Below are 10,930 nucleotides of genomic sequence, written 5' to 3' on the forward strand. Positions count from 1 at the left end.
ATGCCTAAGATATCGATTTTTATGCATTCTATTTGATTTTTGACAACTTCCAATTTTCCCATATTCATACATCGTACATTCCATGTTCTGATCTTCAATGGATGTTTACAGATGTTTTTCTTCACTTGGAGTTGTGACCCATCAGCAAATGAAGGTTCTGTGGGGTTTTCTCCCATGAACTTAATTCTATTCATGTTTTCATGGTCAACACTACCTTGAGGAGGCATCTCTTCCCCAATCACATTTTGAGTGCCTTCCAACCTGAGGGGCCCATTTTCAAGCCCTGTATCTGACAGTGTTTCTCTGCTATTCATAAGGTTTTTAGTGACTAATGATTTGGAAATACCTTGTCACTCTTTCTTCCTATTTTGTCTTTGTCTGGAAGCTCATCTGAAACCTGTCCACCATGGGTGACCCTGTTGGTTATTTAAAATACCGGTGGCATAGCCCTTAGTATCACTCTTTAGTCCATCTAAAATACTAAGCTTTAGGACAGCAGGCACTGTGCCTTTACATGAAGAATACATTTTCTTTACATGAAGAATAAATTAGCATTTATTCAACCTCCTTAAAGACAGGGATCTTGTTACCATTGCATCATCTGCTGGACACTATGAAAAATGTGAAACAACTATTGGTTGAAAGAATACTTGATTAATTGGCATTTTCTAATATATTGTCCATATCATTCAATGAATTACAATATATTTGAAGAAATGAATTTATGATGCTCCCTGCTTTTATGAAATGACACAATTGTTGTTATTGTTGTGTGTTGTCACATCAACCCTGATGTATAGTGACTCTACAGTGCTTAACAACAATGTAGATTTTCAGAGGGTAGCTGGTGAATTTTAACTGCTAGTCTAGCAGTTGGCAGTCCACTACTTTTCCTACAGTGCCACACATTAAGAACCATAAATGTCTATTCTAAAATGAAAAAGAATAAGTTTCTTTTGCAGAAATGTTATTTCAAAGAGAAGAAAATTATATTAACTATGAAAAGTAATAATCCCTCAGAAATGCAATTTTAAGACAGCATAGTGAAGTAGGGTTTAAGAAATTAGAGCACATTTGACAGGTTCTTTGAATGTAGCCAATATTCATAATGAAACTTTATTTATTTAAGAATGTTGTTAATGTAAAACTTGAAAGATAAATTGACCACAGAAGCATATCTGTCCACAAAGGGAATATATGCACAGAGACATAGTCAGGAAAATTGAAAGTTTATTATATGCTTGGATACTATTATCCTTGTACAATATTCTAGACTATGAGAAGATGGGAGGATGCCTTTTGTGATAACTTGTGAGATACAAAGTTTTGTTTTGCTGTAGAATAAGCACTTGATTGCTAACCACAAAGTCAACATTTAAAACCCATTAGCTGCTTCTCAGAATCCCTATACACGAGTCACTATGAGTTGGAGCCAACTTGATGACACTTAACAACAGGCCTCAGTCAAGGAGCTCTGACAGTGTAGTGGGTTGTATGTTGGGCTGCTCTCAAGAGTTTTAATCCACTAATTGTTGCTCAAGAGAAAGATGAAGCTTTTTGCTCCTGTAAAGATTGTTGTTTTTGTTAATTGCCATCGAGTCATTTCTGCCCCATAACGACCATGTGTAGGGTTTCTGAGGAGCAGCTGGTAAGCTTGAACTGCCAACCCAGTTCAAATGGCTTTGCAGTCTGGTGCATTAACCCACAACACCACACCAGGACTCCCCTATAAAGATTACAGCCCCAAACACCCTTTACAGGGTCACTAATAGTAGAGATAATCTCAATGGCACACAGCAACAGTAGGCCTCAGTATGATTACTGCTGACCCCTTCACAGAAGCAGTGAGTGGTACTTTTTACAGAGACAGAGAAGTTTCAACTATGTTGTCTCTTATTAATGGTGTGAGGATAAATAAATAAATAAATCCAAAGAGAAAATAATGCTTTAGTCTATTCCTAGGTCAAAACAGTTACCTGTTCCTTTGAGTCATGGATGGAAAGTGTGACCAAATGGAGAGAAGATGAAAGCCTAAGAAAAGAAATGTTATTCTTTTAATATAATATAATGGAAACACAGATGGTACTCAATGATGGAATCCCAAGAGAGGTAGAACACACATTTAGAAAAATGGCCCTATCAGCAGTCTTGACATTGATTCTTAATATAGAACTAGAGATGGGTCTTGGTATGTCCTACTAAATACACATGCAAGAGATCTGCAAAAATTATGATGAACAAATCCTGGGATCTGGAACTGAGTTTAGACTGATATACTACTTCCTCTCTGAAGGTTTTAGAAATTACCTTTTGAATGAATTTCCTACAGGAGAAGATCAAGGGATGAAAGTATTAAGCCTTGCCAAAAAGGTCATCCGCTCAGTCCAAATATAATTTATAATGAGAACTGTGGTCATCTGCCTATCAAGAAGGGGAGTATCCCAGCAAAAACTTCATAAAATTCTCTGCACAGCTGTAAGTTTGCATTCCAGATGGTGATGACTGATGGATGCTTTGACCTGGCCCAATCTGTAACTGTTACTCCAACCCCATTCTTTACTCATTAATGTCAATTATAATCTTTGATTAATCTTGTGCTTGATAAATAGACCTTATTGCAAGTCTTAACTACAGACATTAATTTACAACTATAGGTTAATATAATCAGTACTCTGGATAGTGCTTTGTCAAAAAACAAGATTTGCCAGAAAACCTAATACAACAAAGCCAGTGACATTCAATCCATCATAGCTGCTCATTCTGCCCATTAAGAATGAACCACAACCATCCTTTATTAATCTCTCACGATCTCATGCATGTTTTCCCCATATTTTTTCAGACCAGAACGGCAGAAAATAAGAGTGACTATTTTAAAAGAAACTGTTTAGAATATGTATATGTATATAAGACCACTTGGCATTTCAATGAGAACAACAGTTTCCTTTTATTTTCCTTAGTTATCATGACATCAGTTACGATCACATCATGGAAATGAGATGCAGCATCGATTTTTCCAGTCTCATAAAAGTAACCATGATTTCAAAACTAAGCATTCACTTTTTTCACTACTGAAAATTCATTCCTTGGATGAAGTAAAAAGCTCAAAGGTTAGGCACTTGTGTCACATTAACCTCTTGGAACATTCTTGGTAGAATTGCTCTTTAAAGGCTATTATCAGAGATTGCTACAAGGAATTTGTTGTTATTGTTGTTGTTAGGTGCCATTGAGTCAGTGCCATAGCGACCTTATACACAGAAGAATGAAACACTGGCCAATCCTAGGCCAACCTCACTACTGTTGCCACGCTTCAGTCCATCAGTGCTGTCACTTGGCCAATCCATCTCATTGGGGGGATTTCCTTTTTTCTCTGACCCTCCAACTTACCAAGCATGATATCCTTCTCCAGCAACTGGTCCCTCCTGACAATTTATCCAAAGTATGAGAGATGAAGTTTGGCCATCTTGCACTCTGGCTGTACTTCTTCCAAAATGGATCTATTGGATCTTTTGGCAGCCCATGGCACTTTCATTAGTCTCCTCCAACACCATAATCAAAAGCATCAATTCTTCTATGGTCTTACTTATTCACTGTTCAGCTTTCACATGCATATGAACTTATTGAAAATACCATGGCTTGGGTCAGGTGCACCTTAGCCTTCAAGCTGACAGCTTTGCTATTCAACACTTTAAAAAGGTGTTGTGCAGCAGATTTGACTAATGCAATACGTCATTTGATCTCTTGACTGCAGCTTCCATGAGTGTTGAAAGTTGATCCAAGAAGAATAAAGTCCTTGACAACTTCTATTTTTTTCTCCATTGATTAGAATGTTGTTTATTCATCCAGTATTGAGGATTTTTGTTTTCTTGACATTGACATGCAATCCATACCAAAGGCTGTGCTCTTTGATCTTCATCATAAATGTTTTAAGTCCCCTTAACTTTCAGCAAGCAAGGTTGTATCATCGGCATATCACAGATTGTTAATGAGTCTTCCTCCAATCCTGATGCCACGTTTTTCTTCATAGAACCCAGGTTTTCAGATTATTTGCTCAGCATACAGATTGAATAACTATGCTGAAAGAATACAACATTGTCAGACACCTTTTTAAATTTTAAACCATTAAGTGTTCCCATGTTCTGTTTGAACAACTGCCTCTTGGTCCAGGTACAGATACCTCATGAGGACAATTAATGGTTCCGGAATACTCATACTTTGCAATGTTGTCCATAGCTTGTCATGATCCACACAATTGAAAGTCTTTGCGTAGTCAATAAAGCACAGGTAAACATCTTTCTGATATGCTCTGCTTTCAGCCAAGATCCATCGGACATCAGCAATGATATCCTTCATTCTATGGTCTCGTCTGAATCTGGCTTGAACTTCAGGAAGTTCTCTGTCAATGTATGATTGTAGCCATTTCTGTAATTCATTTAGCAAAACTTTACTTGCATGGGATATCAAAGAGATTGTCCAATGATTTCTGCATTCCATTGGGTCACCTCTCTTTGGAATGGGCATAGATATGGATCTCTTCCAATCAGTTGGCCAGATAGTTGTCTTCAAAATTTCTTGGCAGAGATGAGTGAGTGCCTCTTGTGCTGCCTCACTTTTTTGAAAGATTTCAACTTTTATTACATCAATTCCTGGTGCCTTGTTCTTTGCCAATTCCTTAAATGGATCTTGGACTTCTTCCTTCATTTACTTTGGCTTTTGATCACATGCTACCTCTGGAAATTGTTGAACATTAATCATTTCCTTTTGGTACAGTGACTCTGTGTATTCCTTCCATCTTCGCTTGATGCTTTCTGCATCATTCAATAGTTTGCCCAGATAATCTTTCAATAAGTCGAGGCTTGAACTTTTTCTTCAGTTCTGCCAGCTTGAGAAATGTATTCTTCCTTTTTGGTTTTCTGATTCCAGATCTTTGCACATTTTGTTGTAATATTTGGCTTTATCTTCTCGAGCTGATCTTTGAAATTTTCTGTTCAGCTCTTGGATCTCCTCATGTCTTCCATTTGCTTTAGCATCTCTATGCTACAGAACAAGTTTCAGTGTCTCTTCTGACAACCATTTTGATCTTTTCCTTTTTTCTTATCTTCTTAATGACATTTTGCTTTCTTCATGTATTATGTTCTTGATGTCATTCCACAACTCTTCTGATCTTCGGTCTTTAGTGTTTAATGTATCAAATCTGGTCTTCAGATGACCTCTAAATTCAGTTGGAATGTATTCAAGATCATATTTTGGCTCTTGTAGACTTGTTTTCATTTTTTTCAGCTTCAGTTTGAATTTGCATATGAGTAATTGATGGTCTGTTCTACAGTCAGACTCTGGCCTTTTTTTGACTGATGATACAGAGCTTTTCCATCTTCTCTTTCCACAGATGTAGTCACTTTGATTTCTATGTATTCCATCTGGTGAGGTCCATGTGTATAGTTGTGTCTTACGCTGTCTAAAGAAGGTATTTGAAATGAACAAAATCATTGGTTTTGCAGAATTCTATCATGCATTCACCAGCATCATTTCTATCACCAAGGCCATATTTTCCAATTACTGATCCTTCCTCTTTGCTCCCAACCTTTGCATTCCAATCACCAGTAATGAGCAATACATCTTGATTGCATATTTGATTAATTTCAGATTGATTAATTTCAGAATGAAAACAGTAGAATTCTTCTGTTTCATCCTCACTGGCTTTAGTGGTTGGTGCATAAATTTTAATAATAGTGGTGTTAACTGGGTTTCCCTGTAGGTGCATGGATATTATCCTATCACAGACAGTGTTGTACCTCATGACTGATCTGGATATGTTCTTTTTGACAATGAATGCAACACCATTCCTCTTTAATTTGTCATTCCCTGTATAGTAAACCATGTGGTCGCCAGATTCAAAATGGCCAATACCAGTCCATTTCAGCTCACTAATGCCAAAGATATCGATGTTGATGCATTCCATTTCATTTTTGACAACTTCCAATTTTCCCAGATTCATACTTTGTACATTCCATGTTCCAATTTTCAATGGATGTTTACAGCTGTTTCTCTTCATTTTGAGTTGTGACCCATGAGCAAATGTAGGTTCCACGGGCTTTTCTTCCATGAGCTTTACTCCATTCATGTAATCTTGGTCAACTCTACTTTGAGGAGGCAGCTCTTCTCCAGTTGCATTTTGAGTGACTTTCATCATGAAGGGCTCATTTTCCGGCACTATATCTGACAGTGTTTCTCTGCTATTCATAAGCTTTTCAGTGACTAAATATTCAGAAGTAGTTCATCACTTTCTTCCTAGTCTATCTTTGTCTGGAAGCTCACCTGAAACCTATTCACCATGGGTAACCCTACTGGTATTTAAAATACCAGTGGCATAGGTCTCAGAATCACAGCAACTCACAAGCCACCACAGTATGACAAACTGACAGATGAGTGGTGGCCATTTGGTTTTAAGTGAAAACTGACACTTTCAATTTCGAGGAGATCTGTTTGCATGCACAGTAGAACCTTCCAGGGCTGGGGGTGGGGTGTCCATTTGCTCAGGCATCCCCTCCAGTCACCAGAATGGAGGTGCGCAGACAGAGAGAGACCAATGAACTGATACCAGAGGAAGAATGTCCACACCCCTATCTCTATGTTTCTGTCAGGTGTTCATGGCTGTTCTGATCCTTCCCTCACTTGGTCTCCCCCAAGATGGTGGTTTCAGGAGTAGCTGATCATCTTGAATTAGAAAGCAATGAATTTTTTGTTTCTGCTACAAATTCCTTTAGCTGTAAGCCTTACAATCTTTTAAATATTTCTTCATATGTGGTTCAGAGTTCTAGCACCATCCCCTGAGTCTGTATTCTGTGTTGTTGGTGATGGAGCTCCTCACTGAACATCTACCTGATCTGCCATCTTCTTAAATCCACTTCTGTTTTGCCTTACAGTGGAATCACATTGGTGTCTGAGCTGAGGTTCAAGAATGCGGATATGTGGAGTGACACTACACTCAATGCTATCAAAACATATCTCCTGCTTCTCTTGGTTACAAGAAGCCTCATGGGAATAAACTTTAACCATGTTCACAGTGAGGTTCAATTATATACAGATATCTTAGATGGACTGTGAAATGAGAGCTACAGAAAAGAGAACTCCTGAGAGAACAGCCAGCGTAAGTGAGAAAGTTAGACAAGCTGAGCAAGAAGAAGCTCTAGGGGAGGAGGGAGATTGTAAAATGAAGGCATTGCAATTACCAGGAAAGCTGAAAAAGTTGTGTCACTGGGGATTCAGCCATACTCCTATAGAATTCTCCTACCCAAACAGCAGGCCACAAGTACAAGTAAATATTGGCTAGAATGGAATAAAAGAGGGCAAATGTCAATGAACTCTAAGTGGCATAAATGGGAGAAAATAGTTCCCAAAACGTACTTTGGAATCAAAGGAAGATTGTACCACCACTTGGTTAACCCATGTAATCTGCAGACAGTTCAGGCATCTCTAAGGCAACCAGCAGAGTAAGAGGGAAAGGACAATTATAGATATGAACAGGAAGGAGGTAAAAATGTAGCCAGCACAGAAGTACAGGTAAAATATCCCATAGTGATACAAGAAATATAAAACTCTAAAGTTCTTGAGATGGTGTAAGAACAGACTCTTAATATCGTCAGCTGGAATCCAGAACAGATAGGCATAGGATCCATGTAGATAGGGTTGTTTTGGTGTGTTTTTCTGTAAATTTACAGTTAAGGAAACATTCAGTGTTTATTCTATAAAATTTTGTTTAAGGAAGTCTTTCAAATTCAATTCCAGAAAAATAAAGAAGATTGTGATTGCTTATGAATGCCTATTCTTCCAGACTATAAAACAAATAATCATCATATTTACCTTTTGACTTGTTATCTAGGAAACACTTAACCCAACTTTATACTTAATCATCACTAATAATCTAAACCCTTTGTATTTCCACACATCTAATAATCCTTAGAATTAATATATTACTAAAAAGGCAAGATAGATGGAAAGTACAAAAATGGATGTCAGAAAAAACTGAAAGTTGCTCTACAGCATAGAGATGCAAAAGCAAATGGAAAAAATAAGGATATAAAATAACTGAATACAAAAATTTAAAGGACAGCTCCAGAAAACAAAAGCAAGTATTATAAAGAAATTTGCAAAGACCTAGAGATAGGAAACCAGAAGGCAAAAAAAAAATTCAGCATTTCTCAAGCTGAAAGAACTGAAAAATATTCAAACCTCAGCTTGCTATATCAAAGGATTCTATGGGCCTTTTTTTTTTTTTTTTTCCTGAACTGAATGCTAGCTTACATGGGAGAACATCAGCTTTACACCATCGTTTTATTGCAGTGATTAAAATCTCCTTCACGTATCATCATTCAACAGTATTTGCTTCCATTCCCTGTTTTTCTACTTTCTTTTTTGGGGGAGGAGGTGGGAGTGGGAAGATGTACACAAAAACACTGAGAAATATATAATATGTTAAATAACCGAAGGGTACACTCTGCAAGCCTGCTTCCTGGCTGCCAGCACTCAGTCCCTCTTTTTCCATGAGTTTACAGTTTGTCAGCTGCTTCCTCCCTCCATGTCCTCATGTCTGCCTCCATCTCTGATGTCTCTGCTTCTCTGGATAGAGTCCCACATTCCACTTGTGCTCTTCTCTCTTGATAATCCTAGAATCCTCTGTTTCTGGACTGTAAGTTTAACTACTTCCTCCTGTTTGTTTCAAAACTTCTACATTTACAGTTGTGACAGTTGCAATTAGTCATGATAACAATTACTCACTATTGAATTATAAGAATCTTATCCCCATCTCGTTTAACCAGAACTATTTAGAGAAGATGAAAATTATTCAGTGGAGACTCTATCTTCCCCCACACACTCTTAAAGTAAACTCCCTCCTGAAAATTTGTAAGCCAATCACTTTGTGCCTTTATCACCCCTCATTTTAGGTAGCCAATGTCTAAGTTGGCCTTCCCTATCTACCTTGTATACAAAGGGGATAGGATTGATACTTGATATGAAGACTACTTCCCTCTCAGTTGGTATTTTGAACTACTACATCAATGAATATAGGTCAAATTCATCAAATTGTAGCAATTTACCTTCGTTTCCTTTAACAACAACAACAAAAACATTTACCTTCCTCTAGTCCAGTTCTGATTATCAAGCCATCAAGTCTAAGTCAAATGGGTACTATCTGCAACTTTGGGTATTCTTGTGTGTCTCCTCACACTTCATATTAGCTGGATGCTTTACTATCAGCTCTAGCCCTCCATTACTATGTCCTTGTCCAAGGGTTCAGGAGTCCCCAGGTCTCGCTACTTTTTGGACCAATCCCCTCTTTTCTACTCTCTTTCATCTCCAGGTCAGTGGGAGTCTATGGAACATGGTTGAACTCTGCCCATTTCTTCCTTGCTGCCTTTCCCCGTCTTCCATTCACCAGTAGACCAATGTGGTCACCAGCAAGCTTACATGCCTGCTCACATGTTCCCTTTGAGTTTCAGGCTTAGAAGGGGTTTGCTTTGAAGGGACTTGATTGTTTGCCTTGATGGCTTCTCAATGAACAGCTTGCTTATTCTTGTAGTAGTCAATCATACTGCCATTTGGGGCTGGGGTGTGGGGGGGTGCCTGCAAATCTTTCTTTGAAGGTGCATCTTCTGTTACTCTAGCTGTTCCAGGCTGGTCTGCTTGTCATATCTAGTAGGAATGTCCAACCTCAGAAAGTTCTGGATGGGGCTCAGGATTCTACCTAAGGTACTATATATTCTGCAAATGATACCACAAGAAGCCTATTTCACTGGGCAAGCTCTAGAACCCCTTTTAGGTATTCCAATCAGTTATAGGCTGAACACAACCTTACAAGCTTTCTGTAATCATGTTTCCTGACATTCTTTTTATGCCACTCAAGTGTCTATTTTACAATAGTAGGCAAGGGAAACCAATATTTATAAGACAGTCAAGCACCTTAGTATTATTTCCCCTCTTCAGACTATGTCTTAATCCCTGCATCACAGAGCCCTGTTGTTCCAAGTTTGAGCATGCATCACTATTTAACTGTGTCTCATTTAGCCCATCCAAATGAGTCTCAGTGTTCCCCTATCTACCTTGTTCTTCCATCCCCTTCCCTGTCTTGTGCATTGCCCTCCCCAACACCTGAACTATGCTCTACAATCCCCTTACTCCACTTACTCCAATCCTACCCCAACCCCACCCTCACTGGTAACAAAAAATTTTGTTTTCCCCTTTTAGTATGGGCATCTTTTCTTTAGCTTTCACAATAATAGTCTTATGCCATATTTACCCTTCTGTGACTGACTAATTTAATTTAAAGAAGCTCTGGTAGCATGTTGTTGTTGTTGTTAAATGTCGTTGAGTCGGTTCTGACCCATAGAGACCCTCTGGTAGCATAATGTTTACAAATCAGGCTGTGAACCTCAAGGTCAGCAGTTCAAAACTACCAGCTGTTCCATGGGAGAAAGGTGAGGCTTTCTGCTCCCATAAAGATTTACAGCCTCAGAAACCCTGTGCAGGATCACTATAAGTCAGAACCGACTCCATGGCACATAACAACAATAACAACAACAATTTCATTTACAATAATGTCCTCAAGATCGCTTGCAGCTTCCTTGTTATTCTTCAAGATAGCATAATATTCCATTGTGTGTATGTACCAAATTTTGTTTATCCATTCTGCCACTGATGAGCATTTAGCCTGTCTCCATCTTTTTATTAATGTGAATAGTGCTGCTATGAACGTTGGTGTGCATATATCTACTCATGTTACGGTTTGTATTTTCTGTGGATATATACCAAGTAGAGAATTTGCTGGATCATAAGGTATTTCTTTCAAGAGATACCATATGAACAAGAGCCAATGATACTCAGAGAGGAAGTCCAAAGTGCATTGAAAGAAGTGGCAAAGAACAAGGCACCAGGAATT

The 10,930-nt window shown here is 38.3% G+C and overlaps 1 pseudogene; it reads left to right on the forward strand.

The window, feature by feature from the left end:
- Positions 1-7,090: 7,090 nt before the first annotated feature.
- The window catches only part of LOC102817778, a 156,672-nt pseudogene continuing 152,832 nt past the window's right edge, over positions 7,091-10,930 (forward strand).

This window comes from Chrysochloris asiatica, unplaced genomic scaffold (genome assembly GCF_000296735.1).
Source record: "Chrysochloris asiatica unplaced genomic scaffold, ChrAsi1.0 scaffold00093, whole genome shotgun sequence".
NCBI lineage: Eukaryota > Metazoa > Chordata > Mammalia > Afrosoricida > Chrysochloridae > Chrysochloris > Chrysochloris asiatica.